Source organism: Phyllobates terribilis, unplaced genomic scaffold (genome assembly GCF_046119375.1).
Source record: "Phyllobates terribilis strain yellow unplaced genomic scaffold, ASM4611937v1 Scaffold_40__1_contigs__length_11209783, whole genome shotgun sequence".
Taxonomy (NCBI): domain Eukaryota; kingdom Metazoa; phylum Chordata; class Amphibia; order Anura; family Dendrobatidae; genus Phyllobates; species Phyllobates terribilis.
This window is the reverse complement of record NW_027362800.1, coordinates 5,195,249-5,211,429: the sequence shown is the minus strand read 5'-3', so window position 1 is coordinate 5,211,429 and position 16,181 is coordinate 5,195,249. Positions and strand designations below refer to the sequence as shown.

The following is a 16,181-nucleotide window of genomic DNA, read 5'->3' as shown; positions in this document are numbered from 1 at the left end:
CAGCCGGGGGTTGAGGGTACTGTGCTAAAAGAGGTGGAGTTATGCAGATCTAAAACACGTGGATTGCAGCAGCAGCAAGCCGAAAAGTGCAGGCATGTGAGGGATCTAGAGGTTGACAGCATGTCTTCTTAACGGGAGTCCAGGTGGCCATCTCCACAAATGGACTTTTCAGAATCCTTGGGTGGCACCGTAGTCGGAAACCAATTCTGGTTATCGCTTCTCGGCCTTTTGGCTAAGATCAAGTGTAGTATCTGTTCTTATCAGTTTAATATCTGATACGTCCCCTATCTGGGGACCATATATTAAATGGATTTTTAGAACAGGGAGATGGAAAAAGAGCTTGCTCTGTCCACTCCACGCATTGACCTGGTATTGCAGTATCTCCAGGACCGGTGCACCCCTTCTTTAATGCAGTTTCTAAAATCAGAAAGAATTGAATTCAATGCTTTTTGTTCATTTTGCTTGTTTGTCGGATTTTGGGATGGACTCTTTGGCTTTGCTTTTCTTCTCCTCATTGGATTTTTCATGTTAAAAGTTGCAGAAGCCAGATGACAAGCTCATTTTGGTTCAACTTCAGCAACTGTGCATTGCATTGCCATGTAATGTAATGTAATGCAATGCTATCTATCTAGCTCTCCCTCTATACTTCCTTTTGGATAAACAGACATGTTAGGCAAGCATTTTGGAGCTTTCACCTAATTAACTACAGGTGGTGAGATAAGCTGCACAATATAATTGACCTTTCAGTATATTGTTGCACACACACCATCTATTTAGCAAATGCCCTTGTTATCAACAGCAGCCTTTTAAACTCACCTGAGCTAACAGGTATGTGAGCTGGTTACTCTGCTGCGCTTAAAATTTCTTTTTTGGTTTGCTACAATGCCTTTTCTGAAACGTTGTCTCCCTCTGCTGGAACACTGACTTCTTTCATTTTATGCCTGCAGACTATAAAAGAGAAACCAACCCAAAAAGTTTGGTTGATTAGTCTGTGGCATTCTTTTAAACTGTTGCTTATGGCGGTCTCTGTGAGCTTCTCAGTGACATTCAGCCATCCAGGTATCCCGCCTGCAGTAGACGGAATGTGGCAATGGAACGCTGGCTGCGCGTGTCATAATAGGCTCTGAGCCTTTATATACCTGCGCACAGCAGCAGCCACCTTCAGTCTGCTGCTGGACAGCCAGCAGCAGCAGCAGCAGGAGAGGTAATTAATCAGCAACCCTCCTGCTAAGGGTAGACAGCTGCTCGTTCCACCCCCCCTTCCCCGCCTTAATTGGTTCTCCTCCCTTCCAACGGTGTTGAGGCGGGTGGGAACAGCCGGGGGTTGAGGGTACTGTGCTAAAAGAGGTGGAGTTATGCAGATCTAAAACGCGTGGATTGCAGCAGCAGCAAGCCGAAAAGTGCAGGCATGTGAGGGATCTAGAGGTTGACAGCATGTCTTCTTAACGGGAGTCCAGGTGGCCATCTCCACAAATGGACTTTTCAGAATCCTTGGGTGGCACCGTAGTCGGAAACCAATTCTGGTTATCGCTTCTCGGCCTTTTGGCTAAGATCAAGTGTAGTATCTGTTCTTATCAGTTTAATATCTGATACGTCCCCTATCTGGGGACCATATATTAAATGGTTTTTTAGAACAGGGAGATGGAAAAAGAGCTTGCTCTGTCCACTCCACGCATTGACCTGGTATTGCAGTATCTCCAGGACCGGTGCACCCCTTCTTTAATGCAGTTTCTAAAATCAGAAAGAATTGAATTCAATGCTTTTTGTTCATTTTGCTTGTTTGTCGGATTTTGGGATGGACTCTTTGGCTTTGCTTTTCTTCTCCTCATTGGATTTTTCATGTTAAAAGTTGCAGAAGCCAGATGACAAGCTCATTTTGGTTCAACTTCAGCAACTGTGCAATGCATTGCCATGTAATGTAATGTAATGCAATGCTATCTATCTAGCTCTCCCTCTATACTTCCTTTTGGATAAACAGACATATTAGGCAAGCATTTTGGAGCTTTCACCTAAATAACTACAGGTGGTGAGATAAGCTGCACAATATAATTGACCTTTCAGTATATTGTTGCACACACACCATCTATTTAGCAAATGCCCTTGTTATCAACAGCAGCCTTTTAAACTCACCTGAGCTAACAGGTATGTGAGCTGGTTACTCTGCTGCGCTTAAAATTTCTTTTTTGGTTTGCTACAATGCCTTTTCTGAAACGTTGTCTCCCTCTGCTGGAACACTGACTTCTTTCATTTAATGCCTGCAGACTATAAAAGAGAAACCAACCCAAAAAGTTTGGTTGATTAGTCTGTGGCATTCTTTTAAACTGTTGCTTATGGCGGTCTCTGTGAGCTTCTCAGTGACATTCAGCCATCCAGGTATACCGCCTGCAGTAGACGGAATGTGGCAATGGAATGCTGGCTGCGCGTGTCATAATAGGCTCTGAGCCTTTATATACCTGCGCACAGCAGCAGCCACCTTCAGTCTGCTGCTGGACAGCCAGCAGCAGCAGCAGCAGGAGAGGTAATTAATCAGCAACCCTCCTGCTAAGGGTAGACAGCTGCTCGTTCCACCCCCCCCCCCGCCTTAATTGGTTCTCCTCCCTTCCAACGGTGTTGAGGCGGGTGGGAACAGCCGGGGGTTGAGGGTACTGTGCTAAAAGAGGTGGAGTTATGCAGATCTAAAACGCGTGGATTGCAGCAGCAGCAAGCCGAAAAGTGCAGGCATGTGAGGGATCTAGAGTTTGACAGCATGTCTTCTTAACGGGAGTCCAGGTGGCCATCTCCACAAATGGACTTTTCAGAATCCTTGGGTGGCACCGTAGTCGGAAACCAATTCTGGTTATCGCTTCTCGGCCTTTTGGCTAAGATCAAGTGTAGTATCTGTTCTTATCAGTTTAATATCTGATACATCCCCTATCTGGGGACCATATATTAAATGGATTTTTAGAACAGGGAGATGGAAAAAGAGCTTGCTCTGTCCACTCCACGCATTGACCTGGTATTGCAGTATCTCCAGGACCGGTGCACCCCTTCTTTAATGCAGTTTCTAAAATCAGAAAGAATTGAATTCAATGCTTTTTGTTCATTTTGCTTGTTTGTCGGATTTTGGGATGGACTCTTTGGCTTTGCTTTTCTTCTCCTCATTGGATTTTTCATGTTAAAAGTTGCAGAAGCCAGATGACAAGCTCATTTTGGTTCAACTTCAGCAACTGTGCATTGCATTGCCATGTAATGTAATGTAATGCAATGCTATCTATCTAGCTCTCCCTCTATACTTCCTTTTGGATAAACAGACATATTAGGCAAGCATTTTGGAGCTTTCACCTAAATAACTACAGGTGGTGAGATAAGCTGCACAATATAATTGACCTTTCAGTATATTGTTGCACACACACCATCTATTTAGCAAATGCCCTTGTTATCAACAGCAGCCTTTTAAACTCACCTGAGCTAACAGGTATGTGAGCTGGTTACTCTGCTGCGCTTAAAATTTCTTTTTTGGTTTGCTACAATGCCTTTTCTGAAACGTTGTCTCCCTCTGCTGGAACACTGACTTCTTTCATTTAATGCCTGCAGACTATAAAAGAGAAACCAACCCAAAAAGTTTGGTTGATTAGTCTGTGGCATTCTTTTAAACTGTTGCTTATGGCGGTCTCTGTGAGCTTCTCAGTGACATTCAGCCATCCAGGTATCCCGCCTGCAGTAGACGGAATGTGGCAATGGAACGCTGGCTGCGCGTGTCATAATAGGCTCTGAGCCTTTATATACCTGCGCACAGCAGCAGCCACCTTCAGTCTGCTGCTGGACAGCCAGCAGCAGCAGCAGCAGGAGAGGTAATTAATCAGCAACCCTCCTGCTAAGGGTAGACAGCTGCTCGTTCCACCCCCCCCCCCCGCCTTAATTGGTTCTCCTCCCTTCCAACGGTGTTGAGGCGGGTGGGAACAGCCGGGGGTTGAGGGTACTGTGCTAAAAGAGGTGGAGTTATGCAGATCTAAAACGCGTGGATTGCAGCAGCAGCAAGCCGAAAAGTGCAGGCATGTGAGGGATCTAGAGGTTGACAGCATGTCTTCTTAACGGGAGTCCAGGTGGCCATCTCCACAAATGGACTTTTCAGAATCCTTGGGTGGCACCGTAGTCGGAAACCAATTCTGGTTATCGCTTCTCGGCCTTTTGGCTAAGATCAAGTGTAGTATCTGTTCTTATCAGTTTAATATCTGATACATCCCCTATCTGGGGACCATATATTAAATGGATTTTTAGAACAGGGAGATGGAAAAAGAGCTTGCTCTGTCCACTCCACGCATTGACCTGGTATTGCAGTATCTCCAGGACCGGTGCACCCCTTCTTTAATGCAGTTTCTAAAATCAGAAAGAATTGAATTCAATGCTTTTTGTTCATTTTGCTTGTTTGTCGGATTTTGGGATGGACTCTTTGGCTTTGCTTTTCTTCTCCTCATTGGATTTTTCATGTTAAAAGTTGCAGAAGCCAGATGACAAGCTCATTTTGGTTCAACTTCAGCAACTGTGCATTGCATTGCCATGTAATGTAATGTAATGCAATGCTATCTATCTAGCTCTCCCTCTATACTTCCTTTTGGATAAACAGACATGTTAGGCAAGCATTTTGGAGCTTTCACCTAATTAACTACAGGTGGTGAGATAAGCTGCACAATATAATTGACCTTTCAGTATATTGTTGCACACACACCATCTATTTAGCAAATGCCCTTGTTATCAACAGCAGCCTTTTAAACTCACCTGAGCTAACAGGTATGTGAGCTGGTTACTCTGCTGCGCTTAAAATTTCTTTTTTGGTTTGCTACAATGCCTTTTCTGAAACGTTGTCTCCCTCTGCTGGAACACTGACTTCTTTCATTTTATGCCTGCAGACTATAAAAGAGAAACCAACCCAAAAAGTTTGGTTGATTAGTCTGTGGCATTCTTTTAAACTGTTGCTTATGGCGGTCTCTGTGAGCTTCTCAGTGACATTCAGCCATCCAGGTATCCCGCCTGCAGTAGACGGAATGTGGCAATGGAACGCTGGCTGCGCGTGTCATAATAGGCTCTGAGCCTTTATATACCTGCGCACAGCAGCAGCCACCTTCAGTCTGCTGCTGGACAGCCAGCAGCAGCAGCAGCAGGAGAGGTAATTAATCAGCAACCCTCCTGCTAAGGGTAGACAGCTGCTCGTTCCACCCCCCCTTCCCCGCCTTAATTGGTTCTCCTCCCTTCCAACGGTGTTGAGGCGGGTGGGAACAGCCGGGGGTTGAGGGTACTGTGCTAAAAGAGGTGGAGTTATGCAGATCTAAAACGCGTGGATTGCAGCAGCAGCAAGCCGAAAAGTGCAGGCATGTGAGGGATCTAGAGGTTGACAGCATGTCTTCTTAACGGGAGTCCAGGTGGCCATCTCCACAAATGGACTTTTCAGAATCCTTGGGTGGCACCGTAGTCGGAAACCAATTCTGGTTATCGCTTCTCGGCCTTTTGGCTAAGATCAAGTGTAGTATCTGTTCTTATCAGTTTAATATCTGATACGTCCCCTATCTGGGGACCATATATTAAATGGTTTTTTAGAACAGGGAGATGGAAAAAGAGCTTGCTCTGTCCACTCCACGCATTGACCTGGTATTGCAGTATCTCCAGGACCGGTGCACCCCTTCTTTAATGCAGTTTCTAAAATCAGAAAGAATTGAATTCAATGCTTTTTGTTCATTTTGCTTGTTTGTCGGATTTTGGGATGGACTCTTTGGCTTTGCTTTTCTTCTCCTCATTGGATTTTTCATGTTAAAAGTTGCAGAAGCCAGATGACAAGCTCATTTTGGTTCAACTTCAGCAACTGTGCAATGCATTGCCATGTAATGTAATGTAATGCAATGCTATCTATCTAGCTCTCCCTCTATACTTCCTTTTGGATAAACAGACATATTAGGCAAGCATTTTGGAGCTTTCACCTAAATAACTACAGGTGGTGAGATAAGCTGCACAATATAATTGACCTTTCAGTATATTGTTGCACACACACCATCTATTTAGCAAATGCCCTTGTTATCAACAGCAGCCTTTTAAACTCACCTGAGCTAACAGGTATGTGAGCTGGTTACTCTGCTGCGCTTAAAATTTCTTTTTTGGTTTGCTACAATGCCTTTTCTGAAACGTTGTCTCCCTCTGCTGGAACACTGACTTCTTTCATTTAATGCCTGCAGACTATAAAAGAGAAACCAACCCAAAAAGTTTGGTTGATTAGTCTGTGGCATTCTTTTAAACTGTTGCTTATGGCGGTCTCTGTGAGCTTCTCAGTGACATTCAGCCATCCAGGTATACCGCCTGCAGTAGACGGAATGTGGCAATGGAATGCTGGCTGCGCGTGTCATAATAGGCTCTGAGCCTTTATATACCTGCGCACAGCAGCAGCCACCTTCAGTCTGCTGCTGGACAGCCAGCAGCAGCAGCAGCAGGAGAGGTAATTAATCAGCAACCCTCCTGCTAAGGGTAGACAGCTGCTCGTTCCACCCCCCCCCCCGCCTTAATTGGTTCTCCTCCCTTCCAACGGTGTTGAGGCGGGTGGGAACAGCCGGGGGTTGAGGGTACTGTGCTAAAAGAGGTGGAGTTATGCAGATCTAAAACGCGTGGATTGCAGCAGCAGCAAGCCGAAAAGTGCAGGCATGTGAGGGATCTAGAGTTTGACAGCATGTCTTCTTAACGGGAGTCCAGGTGGCCATCTCCACAAATGGACTTTTCAGAATCCTTGGGTGGCACCGTAGTCGGAAACCAATTCTGGTTATCGCTTCTCGGCCTTTTGGCTAAGATCAAGTGTAGTATCTGTTCTTATCAGTTTAATATCTGATACATCCCCTATCTGGGGACCATATATTAAATGGATTTTTAGAACAGGGAGATGGAAAAAGAGCTTGCTCTGTCCACTCCACGCATTGACCTGGTATTGCAGTATCTCCAGGACCGGTGCACCCCTTCTTTAATGCAGTTTCTAAAATCAGAAAGAATTGAATTCAATGCTTTTTGTTCATTTTGCTTGTTTGTCGGATTTTGGGATGGACTCTTTGGCTTTGCTTTTCTTCTCCTCATTGGATTTTTCATGTTAAAAGTTGCAGAAGCCAGATGACAAGCTCATTTTGGTTCAACTTCAGCAACTGTGCATTGCATTGCCATGTAATGTAATGTAATGCAATGCTATCTATCTAGCTCTCCCTCTATACTTCCTTTTGGATAAACAGACATATTAGGCAAGCATTTTGGAGCTTTCACCTAAATAACTACAGGTGGTGAGATAAGCTGCACAATATAATTGACCTTTCAGTATATTGTTGCACACACACCATCTATTTAGCAAATGCCCTTGTTATCAACAGCAGCCTTTTAAACTCACCTGAGCTAACAGGTATGTGAGCTGGTTACTCTGCTGCGCTTAAAATTTCTTTTTTGGTTTGCTACAATGCCTTTTCTGAAACGTTGTCTCCCTCTGCTGGAACACTGACTTCTTTCATTTAATGCCTGCAGACTATAAAAGAGAAACCAACCCAAAAAGTTTGGTTGATTAGTCTGTGGCATTCTTTTAAACTGTTGCTTATGGCGGTCTCTGTGAGCTTCTCAGTGACATTCAGCCATCCAGGTATCCCGCCTGCAGTAGACGGAATGTGGCAATGGAACGCTGGCTGCGCGTGTCATAATAGGCTCTGAGCCTTTATATACCTGCGCACAGCAGCAGCCACCTTCAGTCTGCTGCTGGACAGCCAGCAGCAGCAGCAGCAGGAGAGGTAATTAATCAGCAACCCTCCTGCTAAGGGTAGACAGCTGCTCGTTCCACCCCCCCCCCCGCCTTAATTGGTTCTCCTCCCTTCCAACGGTGTTGAGGCGGGTGGGAACAGCCGGGGGTTGAGGGTACTGTGCTAAAAGAGGTGGAGTTATGCAGATCTAAAACGCGTGGATTGCAGCAGCAGCAAGCCGAAAAGTGCAGGCATGTGAGGGATCTAGAGGTTGACAGCATGTCTTCTTAACGGGAGTCCAGGTGGCCATCTCCACAAATGGACTTTTCAGAATCCTTGGGTGGCACCGTAGTCGGAAACCAATTCTGGTTATCGCTTCTCGGCCTTTTGGCTAAGATCAAGTGTAGTATCTGTTCTTATCAGTTTAATATCTGATACATCCCCTATCTGGGGACCATATATTAAATGGATTTTTAGAACAGGGAGATGGAAAAAGAGCTTGCTCTGTCCACTCCACGCATTGACCTGGTATTGCAGTATCTCCAGGACCGGTGCACCCCTTCTTTAATGCAGTTTCTAAAATCAGAAAGAATTGAATTCAATGCTTTTTGTTCATTTTGCTTGTTTGTCGGATTTTGGGATGGACTCTTTGGCTTTGCTTTTCTTCTCCTCATTGGATTTTTCATGTTAAAAGTTGCAGAAGCCAGATGACAAGCTCATTTTGGTTCAACTTCAGCAACTGTGCATTGCATTGCCATGTAATGTAATGTAATGCAATGCTATCTATCTAGCTCTCCCTCTATACTTCCTTTTGGATAAACAGACATATTAGGCAAGCATTTTGGAGCTTTCACCTAAATAACTACAGGTGGTGAGATAAGCTGCACAATATAATTGACCTTTCAGTATATTGTTGCACACACACCATCTATTTAGCAAATGCCCTTGTTATCAACAGCAGCCTTTTAAACTCACCTGAGCTAACAGGTATGTGAGCTGGTTACTCTGCTGCGCTTAAAATTTCTTTTTTGGTTTGCTACAATGCCTTTTCTGAAACGTTGTCTCCCTCTGCTGGAACACTGACTTCTTTCATTTAATGCCTGCAGACTATAAAAGAGAAACCAACCCAAAAAGTTTGGTTGATTAGTCTGTGGCATTCTTTTAAACTGTTGCTTATGGCGGTCTCTGTGAGCTTCTCAGTGACATTCAGCCATCCAGGTATCCCGCCTGCAGTAGACGGAATGTGGCAATGGAACGCTGGCTGCGCGTGTCATAATAGGCTCTGAGCCTTTATATACCTGCGCACAGCAGCAGCCACCTTCAGTCTGCTGCTGGACAGCCAGCAGCAGCAGCAGCAGGAGAGGTAATTAATCAGCAACCCTCCTGCTAAGGGTAGACAGCTGCTCGTTCCACCCCCCCCCCCGCCTTAATTGGTTCTCCTCCCTTCCAACGGTGTTGAGGCGGGTGGGAACAGCCGGGGGTTGAGGGTACTGTGCTAAAAGAGGTGGAGTTATGCAGATCTAAAACGCGTGGATTGCAGCAGCAGCAAGCCGAAAAGTGCAGGCATGTGAGGGATCTAGAGGTTGACAGCATGTCTTCTTAACGGGAGTCCAGGTGGCCATCTCCACAAATGGACTTTTCAGAATCCTTGGGTGGCACCGTAGTCGGAAACCAATTCTGGTTATCGCTTCTCGGCCTTTTGGCTAAGATCAAGTGTAGTATCTGTTCTTATCAGTTTAATATCTGATACATCCCCTATCTGGGGACCATATATTAAATGGATTTTTAGAACAGGGAGATGGAAAAAGAGCTTGCTCTGTCCACTCCACGCATTGACCTGGTATTGCAGTATCTCCAGGACCGGTGCACCCCTTCTTTAATGCAGTTTCTAAAATCAGAAAGAATTGAATTCAATGCTTTTTGTTCATTTTGCTTGTTTGTCGGATTTTGGGATGGACTCTTTGGCTTTGCTTTTCTTCTCCTCATTGGATTTTTCATGTTAAAAGTTGCAGAAGCCAGATGACAAGCTCATTTTGGTTCAACTTCAGCAACTGTGCATTGCATTGCCATGTAATGTAATGTAATGCAATGCTATCTATCTAGCTCTCCCTCTATACTTCCTTTTGGATAAACAGACATATTAGGCAAGCATTTTGGAGCTTTCACCTAAATAACTACAGGTGGTGAGATAAGCTGCACAATATAATTGACCTTTCAGTATATTGTTGCACACACACCATCTATTTAGCAAATGCCCTTGTTATCAACAGCAGCCTTTTAAACTCACCTGAGCTAACAGGTATGTGAGCTGGTTACTCTGCTGCGCTTAAAATTTCTTTTTTGGTTTGCTACAATGCCTTTTCTGAAACGTTGTCTCCCTCTGCTGGAACACTGACTTCTTTCATTTAATGCCTGCAGACTATAAAAGAGAAACCAACCCAAAAAGTTTGGTTGATTAGTCTGTGGCATTCTTTTAAACTGTTGCTTATGGCGGTCTCTGTGAGCTTCTCAGTGACATTCAGCCATCCAGGTATCCCGCCTGCAGTAGACGGAATGTGGCAATGGAACGCTGGCTGCGCGTGTCATAATAGGCTCTGAGCCTTTATATACCTGCGCACAGCAGCAGCCACCTTCAGTCTGCTGCTGGACAGCCAGCAGCAGCAGCAGCAGGAGAGGTAATTAATCAGCAACCCTCCTGCTAAGGGTAGACAGCTGCTCGTTCCACCCCCCCCCCCGCCTTAATTGGTTCTCCTCCCTTCCAACGGTGTTGAGGCGGGTGGGAACAGCCGGGGGTTGAGGGTACTGTGCTAAAAGAGGTGGAGTTATGCAGATCTAAAACGCGTGGATTGCAGCAGCAGCAAGCCGAAAAGTGCAGGCATGTGAGGGATCTAGAGGTTGACAGCATGTCTTCTTAACGGGAGTCCAGGTGGCCATCTCCACAAATGGACTTTTCAGAATCCTTGGGTGGCACCGTAGTCGGAAACCAATTCTGGTTATCGCTTCTCGGCCTTTTGGCTAAGATCAAGTGCTTTATTGCAGGAGATTGTGGTTGAAGGGCACTCGGGTACCCCTCTCCTTGGCCTGGCAGGATCGTCCACTTTGGTGGACTTAACCTGCTTGCTGCTATTAGGGAGAGGGCTTAGTCCCAGGGTAACGAGTTGCGATCCCCCAGCTTCCAGGTGTTTTTCGCTGCAAGAACACTGGGAGCGCAGATTGCAAGCGGCTGCAATTTGCAACCTTGTTGCGTTTTTCCATGGAGGTTGACCCTAACCTCGTGCCTCTTTATGCGAGGCTAAAAAACTCTATCCGAGTTCACTTCACGGCGGGTGGCTCGGATATGAGGAATTTAGGGTATGTAGTCCAGGACGTGCTCAGGAACCTTCTTTGCGTACAAAGGAATGAAATTCTCTCCATCCAGGATTATCCCAGAAGAGGTGACTTTGACATCACATTCACCGGAGAAGGTATTTTTAGAGATGTACTAGAAAAGTTAAAAAAAGTTGAAAATAGTCCTGTTTTGAAAGGGATACAAATTGTTGAGCACGTCCTGGATGAGGTAAGACTGGTTATTGTAAAAATATTTTCGCCCTTTGTTTCTGCTCCAGAAGTAATGTCATTTCTAGCAATTTATTTTAAAAGTGTTAAATGTATTGGGAAGATATTAAACGAATATAACATATGGACATCTAAGTGGAAATTCCTTGTGAAGTGTACAAGAGATCCAAATACACCAGGTGGTATACGGCTCCCCCCTGCCCGTTTCAAAATTGGGCAAACAAATGGGGATTTCTTCTTTTCTGGGATGCCAGTATATTGCAGAAATTGTGGGCGCTATGGTCATTCAAAAGAAAACTGTCATGTATCATGTAGAAATTGTGCTAGTGAAGAACATGAGACAAAAGAATGCCCTAAGGAAAAGAAATGCAGTTTTTGCCAGACTCCAGGTCACTTTTATTTTTCTTGTCCTCACAGATTTCGGGAAGATGAGCAAAAGGGGAAGTCCAAGACGTCCGACCAAGGACCAAAAGATCAGACCACCCCTCAGGAGGAGGAACAACAACCTGGAGCCTCTGGAGACAATAAGGGCGTACCAAATAGTGAAGTGTCTCCAGAGTCTATGACAGGTAAAATACCAAATCCCAAAACCTGGCTGCAGGACCTGCGGGAGTCCAAAAGGAGGGCTGAGAAGGAGCAGAAGGGCACTACTGGTAAGGTCAAAAGGGACCGGCAAAAGGCCGACACAGAAGCCCATGCCCAGTCTGGGTCTCCTAGTGCTGAGGGCGCTGAGTGGATAAAGGTGGGTCCTAAGAAAAAGAAAAAGGGTGGTTCGGAGGAGGCAGCAGGAGGTGAACAGATGGACACTTCTCCAGAAGGGGACGTGGACGCTGGACCCTCAGGGGTTTCGGTCTCCGCTGCTACAGGTGGGGACCGGGATCTTGCTGCCTCTGAAGAGTCAGAGGCTCTGCCTTGTGCGCAACCTCCTCCTATAGGACGACCTTCTACAGGTCAAACAGGGGCGGCGGAACCCCTCGGGGACCCACCTGATGAGGAACTGCATGGCCAGCCAATGGAGACCCAGCGGGTTCTGCCAGCCAGCCCTCCGAGCTATGCCAGTGTAGCGTCGGGTTTATATAAATGTGGTAATCTTTCCTCCTCCACGGAGACTCTCGTGACGATACTATCAGATGAGGAGGGAGGCGCAAGCCCAGTGGTCTGATCAGGTTCATCGGACAGGTAAATCCGTTGCTCTTAGTTACCTAATTAAAATTTCTACATTTTCTAATGATGGCTGAACTCAAAGGTATTTCCCTCAACGTGAGAGGCATAAAATCTAACACGAGAAGAACTGCTCTTTTTAATTTTTTTACGTGTTTTACTGCATCTGTATTTTTTCTGCAAGAATGTAATATCCCACATGAAATGTCATATCAAAAATATAAAGATGAGTGGAAGTGTGGGCCATCTGTCTGGTCCGGATCGAATGCTGCAGGATCAGCGGGTGTAGCCATACTTTTTAAAGGGAACGTTTTAATTGATTTTATTCAGGAAATTTTACCAGGTCGTATTTTATTAGTGAAAGCTTTTATTGATGGTATTAGATGGCAGTTTTTAAATTTTTATGGATCCCCAGAGAAAAATGAAAGAGCCGAAATGCTTGATCTTTTACCATTATTTATTAATAACTCTGAACCTTTTATCTTAGCAGGGGATTTTAATTGTGTTTTAAAAGGTGAAAACCGGCGCTCCAGCTCTGTAAGCAGGAACTACGATAAAACCTCAGGTATGCTACATGATATAGTCAAAGATGCTAAATTGATAGACATATATAAAGAGTGTCATAATGACAGCACAGAGGACGCCGGTTTCACTTGGAGCAATGCTAATTGTAGCTCTAGGATTGATTTTATTTTTGGTTCAGATAAAACAATACCTGCCAAATGTGAAGTTTTAACTAATATATTTTCAGACCATAAACTTTTATCCTTTACCATAAAAGTAAATGACAACAAAAAATGTGGTAAGAAAAGCTGGAAAATGAACGTATCCCTTTTAACCGACCCGCAGATTTTATCAGATTTTATTGAGTTTTATAGGAAATGTAGAAAAGGGAAAAAAACAAATGAGACTATGAGTGTATGGTGGGATAGAATGAAAGTAAAAATAAAAGACTTTTTTATTAAAAAGAGTATATGTAGAGCCAAAGAAAAATATGAAGAATATAGAATTTTAAATACCCGCCTACAAACATTATTTAAGCTCAGAGACAATGGGATAGATGTACAACTTGATATTTCAAACTTAAAAGAAGAGATTTCAAAATGGCTAGAACAAAAAGGAAAAGAGATTTTTCGTTCTAGAGTACAACATATAGAAGAAAATGAAAAGTGTTCCAGATATTTTTTTAGGAAAAATAAAAAAGAAAAAGTGATAATTGACCATATAGATGGTGAGAATAATATAAAAAATATGCTGGGTAAAGTTGAGGTTTTTTTTTCTAATCTTTTTAATGGAAAAAATATAGATAATAAATTAATGGATGATTCGCTGCAAGGACTAACAGCTGTTTTAGATCCCGCATCCCAAGAGTTTTTATCCCAAGTTTTAACGGAACAAGAAGTGTTAAAAACTATTAAAAGTTTTAAAACTGGAAAGGTCCCTGGTCCTGATGGCATCCCAATAGAATTTTATGTATGTTTTTATGATATTTTAAAAGATGATTTGTTTTATTTGTTTACTGAGGTTTTTAATAATAAGGTTTTATTAAATTCCTGGAAGAAAGGTGAAGTCTCCCTCCTATACAAAAAAGGCGATAAATCAAAATTAGAAAACTGGAGACCAATAACACTTTTAAATTGTGACTATAAAATAATGGCTAAAATTTGTGCAAATCGTCTAAAAGAAGTCATCAGCAAAGTTATTCATTCTAATCAAGTGTGTGGGGTGCCGGGGCGCAGTATATGGGACAATCTGAATTTAGTGAAAGACTGTATTGAGGATGTGAAAGACAGAAAGGGGAAAATGGCGATTTTATCTATTGATTTTGAAAAAGCATTTGACCGTGTCTCACACTTTTATCTTTTTAAAGTTTTAGAGAAAATGGGCATACCAGAAGGATTTTTACTATCGCTTAAAGCATTTTACAAGGATTGTACAAGTAAGATTTTAGTGAATGGTTTTAAGACACAAGAGGTATTTTTACGGTCAGGGGTGAAACAGGGATGCCCTCTGTCCCCCCTACTGTTTATCTGTGCACTGGAACCAATGTTATGTGCAATACGCCAAAATAAACAGATATGCGGTGTCCCTCTGCCTGGAAGCGGTGGTTTGGAGGCCAAGGTTGTAGGCTACATGGATGACGTGGCGGTCTTGTGTACAGATGCACCATCACTTACGGCCACTCTCCATCAAGTGCAATCCTTTTGTCTAGCTTCTGGTTTTAAAATCAATTTTAATAAGTGTAACATTTTAAGTGTTGGGGGGATGATTTTACGTGATGTACCAATTAATGTCTCCGAATCCATTTCCATTTTAGGTATATCATTCACTGAAAATAATGATGGTTATAATAGTTGGGAAACAGTTACACAGAAAGTAAATACGAAAATATGTATGTGGAACATGAGGAGACTTACAATGGAGGGTAAAGTATTGGTTTTAAAGATGGTGATTTTACCTCTTTTATTGTATCTTAGCATGGTTTTCCCCCCGCCTGTTAATGTTTTAAAAAAGATAACCAAAACCTGTTTTACCTTCTTTTGGAACTCAAAAATGGAAAAGCTGAAAAGAGAAATCGTGATGAAATCAAAAGTAAAAGGTGGTAAAGATTTTCCAGATTTTAATAGGTTTCTTTTAATCCATCTGTTCGTTTACTGTTTTAATGCCCTTTTTAAGAATCACTATTGGTCCTTTTTTATGCGTTTTAATACAGGATTTTTTATGAGAAAGTTTGGATGGTATGAAGTTAATATATCTGTGCCCCATGCTTTTAATTTGTCGACGCATTATGAGATTTTAAGGAAAATAGTGTCCGATTTTAATTTAGGGACTAAGAAAATAGAGGAATTAAGAAATAGTAAGAAACTAATTAAAGAAATACGTAAAAGTGAGGAAATATGTAATGTTGACAGATATGATGATGACAAATCTATGTCTATCTGGAAAATGATTAACGTTTTTTATCTTTTTAATGAACAGAGAGATCTGGCTTGGAGTTGCATGCACCGCTGTCTTCCTTGCCGGGCATTCCAATACAGAAGAGGATTTGTGAGGTCTGCCATCTGCCCAAGAGCCGGATGCCAAGACGAGGAAACAGTGGAACATCTATTATGGACATGTAATTTTGCAAAGGATTTCTGGAGAAGACTGCTCCCCCTACTGGAAAGGGTGGCAGACCTCAAGGACTTTACATATAAAACTGTGCTATACGGACTTATGGAATGCCCCACAATGGACCAGTACACAATGGCTTGGAAGACAGTGAACTGCGCCAAGTCATCTCTCTGGAAAGCGCGCAACATTGCTATTTTTAAACAAGATGTTTTATCAGTGAATGATGTTTTAAGTTTATGTTTATGTGAAATGTATACTTATTATTTAATTGACAAAAAGAAGAATTTACATATTTCCAAAAAATGGCTTGTTGACCAAAGGAACCTAATTATTTAAAATCTTTGTATTTTTTTGTTTTGTAAATTTCATTTGTCTTTTAACGTTTGGTATTTGTGTAATTATGCTTGTAATTTGTTAAAGTTTTAATAAACGGTTTTATCCCTCTGCAGGGGATAGCCAAATTAAAAAAAAAATCTGTTCTTATCAGTTTAATATCTGATACATCCCCTATCTGGGGACCATATATTAAATGGATTTTTAGAACAGGGAGATGGAAAAAGAGCTTGCTCTGTCCACTCCATGCATTGACCTGGTATTGCAGTATCTCCAGGACCGGTGCACCCCTTCTTTAAT

At 43.0% G+C, this 16,181-nt stretch overlaps 9 non-coding genes across 9 annotated transcripts; all 9 read left to right on the top strand.

Moving 5' to 3' along the window:
* Window positions 1–212: 212 nt before the first annotated feature.
* On the top strand, window positions 213–403 carry LOC141187831 (U2 spliceosomal RNA). The gene has a single exon (XR_012261979.1). It is a non-coding gene; the product is annotated as a U2 spliceosomal RNA (small nuclear RNA).
* Window positions 404–1,526: 1,123 nt separating this feature from the next.
* On the top strand, window positions 1,527–1,717 carry LOC141184313 (U2 spliceosomal RNA). Its single transcript, XR_012259080.1, has one exon. It is a non-coding gene; the product is annotated as a U2 spliceosomal RNA (small nuclear RNA).
* A 1,121-nt stretch (window positions 1,718–2,838) lies between these two features.
* Window positions 2,839–3,029, top strand: LOC141184637 (U2 spliceosomal RNA). Its single transcript, XR_012259374.1, has one exon. It is a non-coding gene; the product is annotated as a U2 spliceosomal RNA (small nuclear RNA).
* A 1,122-nt stretch (window positions 3,030–4,151) lies between these two features.
* LOC141184636 (U2 spliceosomal RNA) lies at window positions 4,152–4,342 on the top strand. Its single transcript, XR_012259373.1, has one exon. It is a non-coding gene; the product is annotated as a U2 spliceosomal RNA (small nuclear RNA).
* Window positions 4,343–5,465: 1,123 nt separating this feature from the next.
* Window positions 5,466–5,656, top strand: LOC141184312 (U2 spliceosomal RNA). The gene has a single exon (XR_012259079.1). It is a non-coding gene; the product is annotated as a U2 spliceosomal RNA (small nuclear RNA).
* Window positions 5,657–6,777: 1,121 nt separating this feature from the next.
* Window positions 6,778–6,968, top strand: LOC141184635 (U2 spliceosomal RNA). The gene has a single exon (XR_012259372.1). It is a non-coding gene; the product is annotated as a U2 spliceosomal RNA (small nuclear RNA).
* A 1,121-nt stretch (window positions 6,969–8,089) lies between these two features.
* Window positions 8,090–8,280, top strand: LOC141184634 (U2 spliceosomal RNA). The gene has a single exon (XR_012259371.1). It is a non-coding gene; the product is annotated as a U2 spliceosomal RNA (small nuclear RNA).
* A 1,121-nt stretch (window positions 8,281–9,401) lies between these two features.
* Window positions 9,402–9,592, top strand: LOC141184632 (U2 spliceosomal RNA). Its single transcript, XR_012259369.1, has one exon. It is a non-coding gene; the product is annotated as a U2 spliceosomal RNA (small nuclear RNA).
* Window positions 9,593–15,985: 6,393 nt separating this feature from the next.
* On the top strand, window positions 15,986–16,174 carry LOC141185856 (U2 spliceosomal RNA). The gene has a single exon (XR_012260458.1). It is a non-coding gene; the product is annotated as a U2 spliceosomal RNA (small nuclear RNA).
* Window positions 16,175–16,181: the final 7 nt, after the last annotated feature.